This window comes from Siniperca chuatsi, linkage group LG8, assembly GCF_020085105.1.
Source record: "Siniperca chuatsi isolate FFG_IHB_CAS linkage group LG8, ASM2008510v1, whole genome shotgun sequence".
In the NCBI taxonomy this organism is placed as follows: Eukaryota; Metazoa; Chordata; class Actinopteri; order Centrarchiformes; family Sinipercidae; genus Siniperca; species Siniperca chuatsi.
Window position 1 is genome coordinate 639,677 of NC_058049.1, and position 17,824 is coordinate 657,500.

At 51.0% G+C, this 17,824-nt stretch overlaps 1 long non-coding RNA gene across 3 annotated transcripts in view; it reads right to left on the minus strand.

Annotated features, from left to right (window-relative positions):
• The window catches only part of LOC122880587, a 69,397-nt gene that overhangs the window by 32,770 nt on the left and 18,803 nt on the right, over nt 1–17,824 (minus strand). For all 3 annotated transcript variants that reach the window (XR_006378976.1, XR_006378975.1, XR_006378974.1), the window contains exon 3: nt 12,111–12,221. This is a non-coding gene — a long non-coding RNA (uncharacterized LOC122880587). The remainder of the gene's footprint in view (nt 1–12,110; nt 12,222–17,824) is intronic.

The window sequence follows — 17,824 nt, forward strand, 5'->3', positions numbered from 1 at the left end:
AACGCACCTCACTTGGATCTTGAGGCATTTGAACGCACCTCACTTGGCTCTTGAAGCATTTGAACGCACCTCTCTGCTCCACATGTCACACTGTGACAATCGTGGCGTTCACTTCCCTCCCGTCTTCACGCCTCCATCACTAAATGAACTCGTCAGCCGTCTTCCTGTGTGCGTTGGAGCGTTTGGATTTCACGCTGCAGTTTTTCATTTCTTATTAACGAGCGTGTAAATAATGGGGGGGGGGGGGTCTAAATCCGACCCCGAGGTCTCCGACTGAATTATGGTGATTGTGTTTTTGGCTCTTCGGGGGTCTGAAGCTGCTCAGGACTGACCCCCGGGCCTCCTCCTGTCCCGCGCCCTCTGAGGGGAAACTACGCTCCCACGAACATCGAACGCGTAACAAACTTTCCAGGAGACGCGGCTCTCTCTGATAAAGACTTTCCAGGACAATCCAGGATCCAGGAGCGTGAACCAAAACTAATTCCTGGGTGAATAAAGTTTCTGACGCTTGTTAATAATCTCACGACCCCTCAGATTTACGGTGCGACCTCTCGGAGGGGCCCCGGCCCCCAGGCTGGGCCCCGGCGCTGTGAACTGGAGAGGATGGATTCAGGTGGTTTAAACCTCTGGATGACAGTCTGTGTGTGTGCAGTTTAATTAAAGCAGTGTATGAGTAGGAGAGGTCATTAGCGCAGAACAGATGGGGCCCTGGTTGCCATGGAGACGCTCCTCATTGTTTACTGCTCCTCTCTTTGTTTGGCTGCTCCTCTAAATGAGCAGCGGCACATTTCCCCGCTGCCGCCGCCGCCGCGGTGGCGTGGGACGCTGCAGAGTTCGCCGGCGCTTTGTTTCTCTAAACGTTCATTCAGTCCAACATCTGCACGAACACAACGCGCTGGACCTTCTGGGGGGGGCGGGGCACGGGTCAGGTGTTACCGGCGAGGACGATGCTGCGTTCGGACGCCGCAGGATGAAGAGGATGCGGCAGAAAAACACCTGAGGTGAATATTTACGAGGTCAGAGCCGGAGTCAACCGGCCTGTTTCCTCCTGCTTCATGTGGACATGAGTGCGCCTCCTCCTCCGCCTCCTCCTCCGCCTCCTCCTCCTCCTCCAACATCCATCTTTAATGTAAAAACCTCCGACAGAACAATGGCTCTTCCCCCGGCGAGGGCCCCGCTCGCTAATAATTAGCCGGGGGTCATCATTTTTTGATGAAGCCGAGCAGCAGAGAGACGGAGACAGACAGAGGGACACATTTCATTTGCATCATCACACGTTAACGCGGCGTCTCCTGCCGCCGCCGGGCCGTCGCCGAGGTGATTAGCTCGAATCCCTGTCGCATCGGCGGGCCGAGCGGCGGCAGAGCTCCGGACGGAAGAAGAAGAAGAGTGTTTGACTGCAGCCGGACGACCAGGAGAGAGTGTGTGTGTGTGTGTGTGTGTGTGTGTGTTTGTGTGGGGGGTGGTCTTTCTAAATGAAACCAGAGAAGAAGACGGGACGAGTCGTTGCTGTTCGTCGACGAGGTTAGCCTAGCTTAGCATAAAGCCTGGAAGCACCGGTCGAATCCCAGCGGTGTGACTCGCTCCAGAATCCTCCTGCGGTGACGCCGATCCCGATAGAAGAGCCGAACACGGACCTCGGTCCCGTGGGAATCCCGAACACGTCAGCCTCTGCTGCACACACTCAACCCCCCAGAATGCATTGCGTGCCTTCAGACTGAGTCTGTGTGAATCATTCAGTTGGCAGTTAGTATGTCATTTCAGACACAGCCTCCTCCTTCTCCCTCCTCCCCCCCTCCCCCTCCTCCTCTTCCTCTCCCTCCTCTCCTCTTCCTCCTCCTCCTCCCCTCCTCCTCTCCTCTCTCTCCCTCCCTCCCCCCTCCTCCCCCCCCTTCCTCTCCCTCCTCTCCTCCTCCTCCTCCTCCTCCCTCCTCCTCCTCCTCCTCCTCTCCCTCCTCCTCTCCTCCTCTCCTCCTCCTCCTCCTCCTCCCCCCTCCTCCTCCTCCTCCTCTCCTCTCCCCTCCTCCTCTCCTCCTCCTCCTCCTCCTCCTCCTCCTCCTCCTCCTCCCTCCCCCTCCTCCTCCTCCTCCTCTCCTCCCTCTCCTCCTCCTCCTCCTCCTCCTCCCCCTCCTCTCCCTCCTCCCTCCTCCTCCTCTCTCCTCCTCCTCCTCCTCCTCCTCCTCCTCCCCTCCTCCTCCCCTCCTCCCCCTCCCCTCCTCCTCCTCCTCCTCCTCCCTCCTCCTCCTCCCTCCTCCCCTCCTCCTCCTCCTCCTCCCCTCCTCCTCCTCCCTCCTCCTCCCTCCCCTCCTCCTCCTCCTCCTCCTCCTCCTCCCTCCTCCTCCTCCTCCTCCTCCTCCCCCTCCTCCTCCTCCCCTCCTCCCTCCTCCTCCCTCCTCCCTCTCCTCCTCCTCCTCCTCTCCTCCTCCTCCTCCTCCTCCTCCTCCTCCTCCTCCCTCCTCCTCCCTCCTCCTCCTCCTCCTCCTCCTCCTCCTCCTCTCCCTCCTCTCCTCCTCTCTCCTCCCTCCTCCTCTTCTCCTCTCCTTCCCCTCCTCCTCCTCCTCTCCCTCCTCTCCCTCCTCCTCCCTCCTCCTCTCCTCCTCCTCCTCCTCCTCCCTCCTCCTCTCCCTCCCTCTCCTCCTCCTCCTCCTCTCTCCTCCTCCTCCTCCTCCCTCCTCCCCCTCCTCCTCTCCTCCTCCTCTTCCTCTCCCTCCCTCCTCCTCCTCCCTCCCTCCTCCTCCTCCTCCTCCCCTCCTTCCTCTCCCCGTGCGACGAGTCAGTAGCTGCACGAACAGAGAGAAGAGGTGAACGCAGGACCGAGACCAGCATCAGACTGTAAACCAGGTCCTGAACGGTCCTGAACGGTCCTGAGCGGTGCAGAGGAACCCCAGCATGTGGACGTCCTGATGGTTCCCGTGTTCAGGTGGAAGTTACCATCAGTTCAGTCAGGAGAGACTCAATCGCAGAAATAACGAAACGTATTGATTAGATCAGACGTCAGGATCTGATTGGTTTAACGCCCGCAGTCAGCTGAGTGAGTCCACGTGGGAACAGAGTCTTCCTCACTGGACTGAAGAGTTTCTGTTCACACCGAGCTGCAACAACGTGCTGAATTTACCTGCTTCTTCGTGAAACATCTGTAAAGACGATGTTTATATCCACGTTGGTCCAGCGGAGGTCGAAAACCTTTAAACCGCTGCAGCACGCACGCATTCATCGCTCAGGTGGATCCGAGTCTCACTGGACCGATCAATCAACCAATTGACGGGGCCGACAGAGTCAAACGTAAAGCGTGAATCCTCCAGAGGAAACGATTACAGAGACTCCTTCGCAGAGAATCAAACGAACGCACGACTGAAAAGGGTTCCCGCAGCTCCACCTGCTGCACCTGGGCGCTTAGGTTCAAGCCCCGAGGCGAGAGGCCGTCAGCGGGGCGGATCCAGGCCCCTCCCGGCGGCTCTCAGCGGGGCCCCGGGGGCCCTTTGCTCGTCAGTGTGTTCGCTACTGGCACGTGTACCTGCGGCGAGAGCTTTTACAGCGTCGCCGGCCAGACAGCAGTTTGTGTTTGTCTTTCCCGCTTCAACACGACGCAAAGCAGCTCCGCGAAGAACCGGTCTGCTCAGAGTCCCGACCTCAGCCCCATCCAACAGCTTTGGGAAGACCCGGACCGCAGACCGAGGGCCGGCCCCCGATCACCGACGTCAGTCTGACGCTCCGGAGTCATTTTGGCAACGGCAGGATTTCTGTAAGCTTGATGGAATTAAATGTGTGTAAGATTAGAATTCGAGAGGCCGTATCTCGGGACCTGCACCTCACTTGGTTCTTGAAGCATTTGAACGCACCTCACTTGGTTCTTGAAGCATTTGAACGCACCTCACTTGGATTTTGAAGCATTTGAACGCACCTCACTTGGTTTTGAAGCATTTGAACGCACCTCACTTGGATCTTGAAGCATTTGAACGCACCTCACTTGGTTCTTGAAGCATTTGAACGCACCTCACTTGGATCTTGAAGCATTTGAACGCACCTCACTTGGATCTTGAAGCATTTGAACGCACCTCACTTGGTTCTTGAAGCATTTGAACGCACCTCACTTGGTTTTTGAAGCATTTGAACGCACCTCACTTGGTTTTTGAAGCATTTGAACGCACCTCACTTGGATCTTGAAGCATTTGAACGCACCTCATTTGGTTTTTGAAGCATTTGAACGCACCTCATTTGGTTTTTGAAGCATTTGAACGCACCTCACTTGGATCTTGAAGCATTTGAACGCACCTCACTTGGATCTTGAAGCATTTGAACGCACCTCACTTGGTTTTTGAAGCATTTGACGCACCTCACTTGGTTTTTGAAGCATTTGAACGCACCTCACTTGGATCTTGAAGCATTTGAACGCACCTCACTTGGATCATGAAGCATTTGAACGCACCTCACTTGGATCTTGAAGCATTTGAACGCACCTCACTTGGTTTGTGTTTGTCTTTCCCGCTTCAACACGACGCAAAGCAGCTCCGCGAAGAACCGGTCTGCTCAGAGTCCCGACCTCAGCCCCATCCAACAGCTCCGGACCGCAGACCGAGGGCCGCCCCGATCACCGACGCCAGTCTGACGCTCCGAGTCATTTTGGCAACGGCAGGATTTCTGTAAGCTTGATGGAATTAAATGTGTAAGATTAGAATTCGAGAGGCATCTCGGGACCTGCACCTCACTTGGTTCTTGAAGCATTTGAACGCACCTCACTTGGTTCTTGAAGCATTTGAACGCACCTCACTTGGTTTTTGAAGCATTTGAACGCACCTCACTTGGTTTTTGAAGCATTTGAACGCACCTCACTTGGATCTTGAAGCATTTGAACGCACCTCACTTGGTTCTTGAAGCATTTGAACGCACCTCACTTGGTTTGTGTTTGTCTTTCCCGCTTCAACACGACGCAAAGCAGCTCCGCGAAGAACCGGTCTGCTCAGAGTCCCGACCTCAGCCCCATCCAACAGCTTTGGGGTTGACCCGGACCGCAGACCGAGGGCCGGCCCCCGATCACCGACGTCAGTCTGACGCTCCGGAGTCCCCGCGGCGGCATCCACACCTCTCCTGCATCGCTGATCATAAACAGCTTCTTCATATTAAAACTCAGGTAATAACTCCCAGAAAGCTCTTTTATTAGATTAAAAAAGGTTCATATAGAAACTCGCCGGCCGGCTCTGTGCTGCAACCGGCCGCAGTACGTTGTGAATATTAATTCATAGACGGACGGGAGGAAGGAAACAGGGGAGCCGTGGTGGAAAACAAATTATTTGGAGGCAGCGATTACAGCGCGGCGGTCCCCGCGGTGAAGCAGATAATATCTAAGTATTAAAGCGAACACGCTCCCGTCGAGGATGATGGACGGCTAAATTAGTCCGACAAGAAGAAGAAGAGTCTGTGTAACAGGAAACTGTCAGAGCGGCGGCGGCGGCTCGGGGCGCCACTGTAACACGAGAGTTCATTATGGAGGGCTCAGGTTCTGTCGGCTGTCAGAAACACGGCACACGGCAGCTGTTTGAAGAGCGGCATTATGGGTAATGACATCCAGAGACGTTTCACCTCAAAAGCTTTATTTTTCCACTGGAGGAGGACAGTCAACACCTGTGACCTCCTCAGCTCCTCCCCCTTTCAGTATGTCTGTCCTCCCTCAGTCTGTCTTCCTCCCCCTTTCAGTCTGTCCTCCCCCAGTCTGTCCTCCCTCAGTCTGTCCTCCCTCAGTCTGTCTGTCCTCCCTCAGTCAGCCCTCCCCCTTTCAGTCTGTCTGTCCTCCCTCAGTCAGCCCTCCCCCTTTCAGTCTGTCTGTCCTCCTCAGTCAGCCCTCCCCCTTTCAGTATGTCTGTCCTCCCTCAGTCTGTCTTCCTCCCCCTTTCAGTCTGTCCTCCCCCAGTCTGTCCTCCCTCAGTCTGTCTGTCCTCCCTCAGTCAGCCCTCCCCCTTTCAGTCTGTCTGTCCACCCTCAGTCTGTCTGTCCTCCCCCAGTCTGTCCACCCTCAGTCTGTCTGTCCTCCCCCTTTCAGTCTGTCCTCCCCAGTCTGTCCTCCTCAGTCTGTCTGTCCTCCCTCAGTCAGTCAGCCCTCCCCCTTTCAGCCTGTCCTCCCCCTTTCAGTCTTTCCTCCCCCAGTCTGTCCACCCTCTTTCAAACTGTCCTCCCTCAGTGTCTTTTGCAAATTCAAATGTTTGTTCAGGTCTCTGCTGGTCTGGATCCTCACTGTGTATATTAACAGTATTTTGTACTTTTTTTTTCCACATTCTGTAATAAATATTTTTGCACAAATCTGCACTTTGAGAGTCCGACACAATAAATTTGATCCATCATTAAATCTGTTCCCTTTATGAAAAGGTCGAGGTAAAACCCTGATATCTACACACACACACACACACACACACACACACACTCTGTTTCCCAGCAGGCCGTGCTGCTGCTGTGAAAACTCCTCAGACACAAACAGGAAGTGGACGACAAGCTCTGAGTCCATCTGGACCCAAACCCACCTGACACCAGTTCCAGCCCAGAAAGCCCGACGCCACGGCAACGAGTTCCAGCCCAGAGAGCCCAACGCCACGGCAACGAGTTCCAGCCCGGAGAGCCTGACGCCACGGCAACGAGTTCCAGCCCGGAGAGCCCGACGCCACGGCAACGAAGTTCCAGCCCATATAGCCCGACGCCACGGCAACGAAGTTCCAGCCCGGAGAGCCTGACGCCACGGCAAGTTCCAGCCCATATAGCCCGACGCCACGGCAACGAGTTCCAGCCCGGAGAGCCCGACGCCACGGCAAATACGGGGGCGCTGCAGGGAGCTCGGCTCCCCTGAAGGAGAAATGCGCTGCCCAGGAAGATCTAAAATATCGTAACTTGGTGCCTCTGGTTTCTTTGTTGTCCCGGGAAATATTCTCTGTATGAACTCAAAGGTATTGATGGTATATTTTTGCACGTAGACTGGCACATTCATGTATGTGCGTGCATGTGTACAGCACCGGTGTAATTCGAACACTGCCCAGACCTCCAGACCTCCAGACCCCCCAAGCCCAAAATTTACTGCATGTCAGTGGGTTTTGGTGATTTAACTAAGAGCTCCGTTATTGGCTAATTTTGTGTCTTTTAGTCAAAATAGCACATTTCATTACAGGTAAACACAAAGTGCTTTACATTAACGTGCATACAGCAACACACACACACACACACACACACACACACACACACACACAGTAACTCATCATTAACCTGAACATTAACCAGTTTCCTGGACGTGTTTAAGTGTTTATTCGGGTTCAGTATTTGTTCTAACGTCCGCTATGAAGACATTTTATATTATTACGATGTTGTCATTCGTTATGTGTTTACACAGCAGCCTCCACTTCTGTCCACAGGAGGAGTTACACTTAGATCTGCTATAAAACATTGATTACACGCTTTTATAATGATTATAAATAGTGTTTCCATCACTTCTACTAGAAGTCTTGTGAGACCTCATGTCTCTCACTGGGGTTTATGGGTAATGTAGTTTGTTTTGAACAGTGAAGTTAGTGGAGTCAGAAACATGTTGTTTCCTCTCGGTGATTTAACCTTTAAAATTGTTTAAACTTTGAATCTGATTCCTTCTGGGAAATCAAACGAAGCAGGAAACGTTTCAGCTCCATAAACCTGCAGGAATCTCTCAGCTCCGAGTCGCTGCTGTCGTCCGGAGAAAAGGCCGTGCAGAGCGCCGACTCTGAGTCAGAGTATTTTCCACCTTTCCCACACCTTCTGTGGCTGAACTGCAGGCCTCCTGCTGCTTCCTGTGATGAAGTCAGTAAATTATTGGCCTCCAGCTGCAGCGTTATGGATTAGCACGCTCCATTCGCTCTGTGATTTACAGCGCCAGCAGAAATATATGATAGCTTTAACACAAACCTCTAAAACCTGCCGTTGGAGTTCAACTTGGCTCGTAACCAAACTCCATTTCGCCTAATTAGATGTGATTGCACAATCAAGCGGCACCAAATGGGTCCAGGTCGGCCTGAAGCCGTATTTCAGAGCAGGACAAAGACGGCTGTCCGCCGGCCAGCGCGGCTACGAAACAGAAACATCTTCAGCAAACATCCATTACAGCGCTCGCCGTTTCTGGCAGCTCCAGGAAACATTCACTTCTCAGGGAAAAATGGAGCGTTTGGCTTCTCGTCAGGAAAAACAGCGTCAATCAGCTGTGTGCTTGTTCTCACTCGGAGCCATTATCGTGCTCCAGAGCAGAGCTGCAGCGAACCGAAGGAAACAAACTACATCTAACGCTGAAACGCTGCATGTTCCTAAAAAGGCTGTGACAAAAATATTACAGACAGACAGACTGCCTGTCCGTCCGTCCTGTCTGTCTGTCTGTCTGCCTGTCTGTCTGTCCTCAGCAGCTGCTGGACTGTGATGAGACGTGCTTCATCGTTCGTGCTCCCCTCAGGATGAACTGTAATAACTCTGCTGATCCTCTGACTTTCCATCTAGCGCCACCATCAGGTCGACATGTTAACGCGTCCGACACTTTGGTTTCTGACCTGCAGAGCTGATGGCGCTCCCATCAGCCTCAGCTGCACTCTGTGTTTACTGCTAACTAGCTAATGTTAGCATGCTAACACGCTAACTAAGATGGTGAACATGATAAACATTATACCTGCTAAACATTAGCATGTTAGCATTGTCAGTGTGAATATGTTAGCATGCTGATGTTAGCATTTAGCTCAGAGCAGCGCAGCTTCACAGAGCTGCAGACTCACTGCAGTTTTATTTTCTACACTCAAAGTTTTGTGTTTAACTTTGTGAAAGTGTAGCATTTCACATTGTGGTGAAAAGTCCGAAACAACGCGGGACCAGCGTTGTTCTCGAACGTGCTCGTGTTTTTGGCGAACTGAACGTACCGAGCCGCGTTCAGTTCGCGCGCTGCGTTTTGAAGCGTGAGTGAATGACGATCGCAAGGAGCCATTAAAGGGCCGGACGAGCCGGCAGCCGCAAAGCCGCTGCACCCGAGTCAAACTCAGCGTTTCGTAGCCGAAAGAAGAGAAGAAGTGAAGGCGATAAAGATAAATTCTGGGTGACCACCCTGCGTGAAGCGTGTGACTACACCGGGCCCCAGACCACCAGGGGCCCTCAGAAGTCCCAGGTTCACTGCGTGTCGACTGGTTTGTAGAAACACCGTCAGCTGTGAGGAAGTTTAAGACCTTCACTCTTTCAGCGGACTCTGTGCTGACGTGCTGCATAGTCCCGCCCTGTGGTCATGTGACGCTCCAGCCCTGCACAGACAGGAAACAGGAAGATAACGGGGGCCCCGCAGCTCATTCCCGCCCTGCGGCCCCGAGGCAGGTTAATGCAGATTAAAAGGTCTTAACGATGACGAGAGACGCAGTTCAGAGTTCAGTGAGAGGACCGACCGAGGAGCTTCTCACGGAGAGAGAGAAGATTTAGAAATGTGACGTTTGGACACTCACACAAATAAATATTCAGATTCTTCACTTCAGCTTCACGGATCTGATCGTTCTGCGTGCACGGATCGGGTCGCGCCTCCAGCTCCATGCTGCGTTCAGGTGCTGGTGAATTCGTGTGTAAAAAGGGAAACACACACTGTTGAGCTCGCTTGGTATCTGCATGTGGATTTTTACGCGCAAATCGTTCACACATTTGTGAATTTTATTTTTCATTTGTAGATCTTGTAATACACATTTGTGACCGTTTTGAGTCTAATTCCTGCCCGAGCCTTCGCGGGGGCTGCGAGGTGTCTGACAGCAGCAACATATTGGACCTCCTCCTCTCTAACAGGTGACTGTCAGCTCCAACACTCCGAGGTGCTTTTTGTCCCTGCCGGCTCTCCGTCCTCCCCAGTGGCTCCGGGTGAGAAGTGTTCGTCGGTTCAACAGATGGGGCCTTAATTAACACAGAGCCCCCCCGCCGCCACCCCCCACCCCGTCGCCATGGAAACACACCACAGACCTGCAACCTGACGGTCAGCAGTGATCTTCTGAACGTCTCCCTGATTTCTGATCGTTGAGTTCGCTTCCTCCTTCGAATGATTCCCGCGTCCGAACTTCAGCTCGAGCTTCTCCGACAGGGTTCACCGGGTCGAACGCGTCCGAGCGTTTTCAGGCTACAGAGAGCCGTGAGCGGATTACAGTGCGTGTTTTCCACATTTTCACTTAAATCCAGACTTCCTGAAAAGACGCCGAGCGTCTCAGGCTCTCAGAGCTTCTGCCTCCCGTCAGCTGACAGGAGCCGGCCTTCACTCTGACCCTCGTTCACTTCTCAGATCTGTGACGTTCAGCAGCCGGAGGGTTTATATTTCTACTTTGCTCATTTGTTTTACCAACTACATTATGTTCCAGCATGTGGTTCAGTTCAGGCAACAGAAACACTTTGGTTGAGGTTCGGGCAAAGATCTGAAGTCTTTTTCAATCTTTAACCATAAAACCTCCGTCCGTCCTGAAGCCGGGCGGAGCGCTGCGCGGCCGGAGAAACGCGACTCACGCCGCCGTCGTCAGTGAGCAGATTCAGTTCAGCATCGATGCTTTGTGACCTTTACAGTTAAATATTAAACATTTCCTCATTAGTCTCTTTACTGCTGACCAGAACAGAAACAGATGAGCTGCTCTGTTTGACAGATAATTTATGTCGAATTCTTTTCTAGGATTTTACAGACACGAAATGAAGAGTTAGTTTCAGCTGACAGGCCCTCCGTCAGCCTCCTGTGATGCTGTTCAGTGATGGCGTCCTGACCCCTCGCGGTGATGGCGTCTGACGGCTGAACCGGGTGGAGGCGTGAGGTAATTGCAGCCCATTTGTAGCTCGACAGCTGGGCAGAATTCAGGATTGCCATTTGGCCCGGAGTGGAGGGGAGGAGATGCCACATGTTCTATTAAAATGTGATGATCCTGGCTCCCGCCGCGCCGCCGCCTCCGCCCGGTTTGATGTCCTGCTCTTTAGGGCCTTAATGGGAGAAGACTCTGCTGCCGTGTCACGCCGCACTCTCACACAGTTCAGGACAGTTATTTACGCCGACATGTTGGCTTCCTCTTTTATGTACGAGCGGCTGTGTGTTTGTGATGCTCTTGTTTGTGTCCAGATGTTCGTGGTCGGGTCGCCGCGGGACGAGAAACTGTCACCCCATTTTGTTTTATTTAAGAGACGTGAGAGCAGGACGCCGCAGAAAACCAGTTAGCAGGAGGAAGGTGACGGAGACGGCTGGTTTATTTAAAGATGACATGTTTGGTTCTGTCAGTTAAAGGCAGGAAAAGAGCTGGATGTCACTTAGTGTCGGCGTCCATGTTGGATCCGCTGAGTGAGGAGGAGGAGGAGGAGGAGGAGGAGGAGGTGCAGATGGTGTTTAAAATGGAAGATTTGTCTGAGAAGTCGGCTCACTTAGAGGTCTAAATGCGTCGTCACGTCGTCTCACATCACAGCAGCAAACAGTTTAAAGCTGCAGAGCCTTGCTAAAGGGCGCAGACACCAGCGGCCTTCGGCATAAAAAAACAATTACAACAAATCAAACAAGAGGTTAGATGACTTTGAATCTGAGTCCGAGTCATCACAAAGACAGAAGCTTTGGTTTGTAATCACACCAGCTGGTGTTGAGTTCAGCTGACTAAATGTTGGCTTCACTCATCAGAAACTTACTTTAGTAAAAGTATGAAGTATTATCAGTAAAACGCTTCCTGTCAGTGTTTATTATATCTGATGTTTCTGGATTCATATTCCTGCTGCGTTCATGTGTGTGTTGCATTTTACTGCTGCAGATGTTTCAGGTCGAGCTCATTTTAACTGCTTTATATATTTAACCTGCAGCAATGCATCATGGTCTATAAGATCATCAGGTGTTTGCAGCGTCGCCGTCCTGCGAGAACCACGTATCTCTAAAAAGAGATTAAAGAGTTTATTCAGCTTCAGGAGGAGGAGGAGTTTCCTCAGCACGTGAAGGAAACTCTTCATCCTTCAGCTCGTCACAAACACCTGGAGATACGAGGTTTCCATCGGACAGGAAGGGGATGAAGAACTGTGATCTGTAAAGTGACTGAAGTTGTAAAAAGTCCGATGTTGTGGAGTGGAAGTAGAAAGAAGCATAAAGTGGAAAGACTCAAGTAAAGTACCTCGTATTCGTCGCCTCGTACGAACCGCAGCGTCTTAGAGGTCACATGAGAAACATCGACCCTCCGCAGTCAGATCTGTCATGAGGTGCATTTATCAGCTGAGAGTCTGTGCTGCAAAACAAACACATATGTGCGTTACTTAGAATAAATTTAAAGAAAAACTGTAAGTTCTACAAAATCTAAGCAGAAACGTAAAACATTAAATTAAATCGCAAAAAAAACGTATTGAAGTTTGTTGCCTTGAAATTTCCACTCTGTTTTTTTTCTGTTGGGTCAAAGTGACGCTGATGACCCGACACAGAAGTCAAGTTTGGTGTTAATTCACCGAAATCTTGTATTTATATATATTTAAAACATTTAAAGAGTCGGTAATAATTATCGTGTTTGTTACTTTGTAAGCTCACTTTCACAGACTTATTATCAGATGGCTCAGCGGGTCCTGACCCCCGTTTACAGCTGGACCTCATGTGCACACGTGATGACGAACAATAAAATTACCTTTGTGTTTATATTCCTATCTTATGTATACGTATAGTGCAACGTGACAAAAGTTTATATTATTGTCACTATTCTTCTAATCATCTTGCAGGGGATGTAAACAGGAAGTATATTGTTGCCATGGAGTCAGTGAGTTAGCTTTATTAGCTGTTAGCCTGTCTGTGTTCACATGCAGTCAGACTGTCCCGTCAGAGCAGCCGAACCAGCAGTCAGCAGCTCCTGTCTGCAGTGGACCCGTGGACGGACAGACAGCTGTCTCTGGATCACTGTGAGACTGAAGGAAACTGGCAGGTTCTGCAGCCGCTTTCTTCTCTGGAGTCTGAGTGGATCCATGGAGGTTTATTCTGGACGGACGTCAGAGGGGGGGGGCCCCCGATACAATCACTGGCCCCCCTCGTGAGTCACATATGCTTCTGATTTTTACATTAGGTAGTATTCATTTAAATCAATGTATAATTTTCATAATATTCATGTGAAAGAAAATAACAAATGCCAAACTACTGCAAAGCCAGCCAGCCACTTCTGACCGCACGTCGTTGCCCCCCCCCCACGAGTCACGCCTGCAGCTCAAATCAGCAGCCAAACTCCAATAACTGACTTCCTGTTGTTACACCTGCACGCACCTGTCCCTTTCTCATCCCTCCCATCAGAAAGACTGGGATCTTCCTCACTTCCTCTTCCTCAGTGGTTGGAACTATAGTTCAGAACTACAGACAAATCCCACCATGAGCAAGCACTTGGCCACAGTGGCAAGGAAAAACTTCCTTTAAGAGGCAGAAACCTCGAGCAGAACCTGCTTTACCGGTCCAGCAGACTGGACCAGTTTTTATACCTTGACCTTAGCCGGTTCCTGTCATCACTGTTACTGTGATGTAACAGACTGCAGGCGAGGAGGACGATGTGCTAGATGTGTGTAAATCCCTGCAGACGCGGATCAGACGGCGTCAGAATAACGGAGATAAATACGGAAAAGTCCCATCGTTGAGCTTGAACTCTGTTTCACTTTGTTTTGAACATGTTTGCGAGCTCCGAAGCCGCAGGAACATTACAGCCTCCGCGTGTCGCAGGAAGCCATTAAACCTGTAAACGGTTAAATTTTGTTAAATTAATACAGTCTGATGGGGTGGGGGAGGGAGGGGCAACATTTATTAACCTGCAGCTCCTCGCCTCGCTGCACCCAAACAGCCTCCACCCGAGTCGGTGTAAAAACTGCCATCGCCCCCTGAGGCCACTTCACTTCGGTGCACAGTGTTGAAGCTGTGCGTTGCGATGTGGTTTGGCCCCGAGCAGCATTTCTGCGCAGGTTAGCGGCGTGGCGGCGCTCCCACGGGGCCACAGGCGACCAATGAGAACAAAGGCGAGTTTGCTGCAGCAGAAAAACGCCGCTTCCCTGAGTTCAGGTAAACAGCCGCTCCGCGAGGCGTCCTAAAGACCTCGGAGCTCGGCCCGCATCCTCTTCATCACCGCAGCCGAGCACGCTAACGGTGCAGCGCCCTCCACCCTCCGCCCCTCCTCTCCCAAACCTCCACGCTTTCATTTCATCTCTCCTTCCTCTCCTCTCTTTTTTTATTTCCCTCTGGCTGCGTCTGCTCTCTTTACAAAGCCCCGGAGCATTATCAGAACATTACAGCGCACAGCATGTGTTTGATTAAAAAAGTGTAAAGTTACAAATTAGTTAATAAAATCATTTAGGCCGATCGCTGCAAATGGTGATAAATGTCTTCCATATGTTCCCAATAAAACAGCAAAGTGCCATGTGCCCGTCCCCTCTGTCTTCGCCATAAACAAATAAATTAAAACAATTACCGCGCCGAGCGCCTTCCGTCTTTAATGGGAGCGCGGCCGTGTGAAATATGTGACAGCTCTCGTTTGCCCAGAAAGGCGGCCGTCTCTATCGAGAGGCTGTCGGCCATCTTTCAGATAAATCGCTCCTCCGCTCCGAGCTGCTGCTGCTGCTGCTGTTTCTCTGCCGAAGCACCTGAGATCAGGTTTTAAAGCTGCTGTTCACCTGCTGTGATCTGTGCTGATACTCAACATGCGGTCAGGGGGCCCCCAGGGGGCCCTGAGGGGCCGCCAGGGGGTCCAGAGGATGGAAAACTGTTCATTTCACCAAAACTTAAAGGGGTCGCTCCACATTTTCCACATTAGATCTGTTCACTAGTCATTGTTAGTCCCAGTCGGCCTGTTAAAACTGCTGAATGACAGCCTGATGAAGACCATGTGACGCAGCTGAAAGTCCCAAAAAAGCTGCTAGATGGACCTTTAGTTAGGAATTCCCAAGAACAAGAACCAACTTTTAATCTTAAACAGTTTTTTATTCGGTTCATTTGTCAGGGACAGTGAATTTAATCACGTCTTGAAATCAGAAATACTTTATTGATCTTTAATATTTAATAACCCCGATGACATCACCGTGACACGTCACCTTTTTGTTTTAGATCTGCTAAAAGGCTTGAACTCAAGAGAAGTTTACATTTTAGGAATTTAAGATACAAATAATTGAATCGTGGCAGACGTGCATGCAAAGAAACAGATAAATTTAGATATTTATGATTTTAAAGAAATAAGGAATCCGCCTCATTTATCACAATATGAATGAATTATATTTCATTGTTACTAGTTCCGTGTCTTCGCCTCTCTGCGGTCCACACGGGACGGTCCACTGACAGTAACACGCGGTCCAAAGGTTTGATTTGGCGCTGAAGACGCTACGGGAGCCGCTGCAGGACAAACGGCTCGCAGCTGGATTTGACCTTCTTCAGCAGATCTGAACCTGAACGCTTTTACGGCCCGAAATCCACCGCAGATCCTTCAGACGTCTGACAGATGTTTAGTGTCCGGCACATCTGGACGCCTGTTTCGTCGTAATCAGAAACATTTCTGTCAGACTCTGAATCTGACCGAGGGCCTGATGTGGATCAATACAGATGTTTTCACTGAAAAGCCTTTTTTACATGAAGAGAAAAGAAGAAGAAGAATGAAACCCCGTTAGATTATTTACAACTGAACGTTTACCAAACCGTCTTTTTCACCGTCCTTAAGTTGTAAATACGAAGTGCTGCTGTTTTACAGTTTTCTCCGGTTGCTAACGAGCGTCGTTCAACGCTGAAACCACATTTTCAAAAACTCTTCACACAGTCAAACAGCTGATCTCACCTACAGAACACCGGCAACACGTCTCATTCAGAAACACACATTTCATTCACACACTGAGCTGAAACACTGACAGCAGGCAGCGTCACATGACGGATGAACTCTTCTTTTTTACAGTTTCACTGGTTTTCCACATAAATACTGTCGCACAGTTTCACTTTACTGAAAGCATCTGTAACACGAATGCATCAGAAATTAATCAAAATTTCATTTTTTTAAATATGAATATAGTACTTGAGAATTATAACCAAAAGCTGAAGAAGAGGGAAGCTCCGGGGCTGCAGTGATGATAAAAACAGAATAAATATAATACTTCCTGCACGTTACTGCAGCAACATGTGCAGCTGTTCGTTACAGTAAATCACAGCGATGCTTCCAGTCTGCTCTCTGTCCTCATCAGCATCACAGCTGAGAAACGTCCTGCTGGACGTCCGATCCGTCCGGCGGCCTGCAGGAGACACGTCTCCGCTGCCTCCAGGGTTTCAGTTTACTTTCAGTATTTTAAAAGAATTACTGCGTAAATGCTGGGAACGTGCGTCGTCCTGTGTTGAATGTGTGTTTGATCATCCTGAACGCAGTGTGTTAGCGTCAGAACATGTTAGCATGTTGTGGAGGACGAACGGGAAAAGTGCGGTCGCTGAATGCAAAATGGTTCCCAGTCTGGTCCGCACGGACTTCTGACTTCTTCTCTGGCTGTGTGAAGAGTTTTGAAAATGTGGTTTCAGTGTTGGACGACGCTCGTTAGCAACCGGAGAAAACTGTAAAACTCCTTCTTCGTGCAGAGCTTCTAGTTTCCTGTTTGAGAAGCTTGACATGGTGTTTCATCGGCGCACATATTTGTGGCAGGAAACCAAAGCAAGCAGCAGCGCAGCGCTCTGGGTTTCCTACGGCGGCCACGGCGTGGGCCGAGGGCCAAACCTGCGTCCTCCACGCTCCGCATATTTAAACAAGAAGAGACAAACGGGACGGCTCGCGGTCAAAAAGGTCCCGTCCATCTGCGCGAGTTCGGTTCGTCCCTGCGTGTAATCAGTGACATAGTTTCTGTTTAGTTTTCAGCGAGTGGGAGCCGGTCCTGGATGCTATCAGAGTTTAAGCTAACGTCAGCGTCTCGAGTTTAGTAACAGAAACACCGGCGCGGACCAGCGACGTCTCGATCGTGTTTATCGATTAGTTCGGTCACGCACACGTTCCAAATCTGCGAGCGTTTCCTGTTTCCTGTTTCTGTACGTTTACTGTGGCTGCGCGCAGGGCGTCGCGCGCCGAAAGAGCGTCGGCCTGCACGTTAATATGGCGAGTTAGCGCGGCGTCGTCTTCGTACCCATCAGGTGCGTGTCGATGCGAGTCAGCTGGAGACGGTGTGCTGCGTTCAGGCCTTCAGTCAGTTAGCGAGCGGCGCTGCAGTAACGGTCGCTCCGCCACGATGCTACTGCAAACTGAACGTGTGCAGTGCAGCAAGCGAAGGGTTAATGATTAATGACGTTTCCTTTGTGTTTGAAGACAAACGTCTACATGAACACGTCTCTTCTCCTCTGAAGGTCTGTTCTACCGGGGCTTTATGAGGACTTGGGACAAAGCCACAGTTTTAATGGGACTCAGGTAATGGTCCTTACACTGTCTGGGGTCCAGGTTTCTGTCTACTGACCTTCACAGGAGCCGGTCATCTGGACTCAGCAGATAAAAAAATATAAAAACATCATAGAAGCAGATGAGAGGAAATGAGCCTTTTAATTGAAGCGTTTATTAAAGGAGCAGAAGAAGAGCGAGATGGGGGGGGTCCGGGGGGGGGTCGGGGTGGGGGGGTCAAGTTCACAGGAACGCTCAGATCACAGCGACGTGGTTTAATGCTGCGAGTCAGAAACCAGGTTCAGTCCGTGTGATTCAGCTGCAGGTTTCATTTGAAACTAAATATTCTAAACGCTGAGTGTAATTCTGTTTACAGACATCAGGGGCCTCGGCCATCAGGGGCCTCAGACATCAGGGCCCTCAGACATCAGGGCCCTCGGCCATCAGGGGCCTCAGACATCAGGGGCCTCAGACATCAGGGCCCTCAGACATCAGGGGCC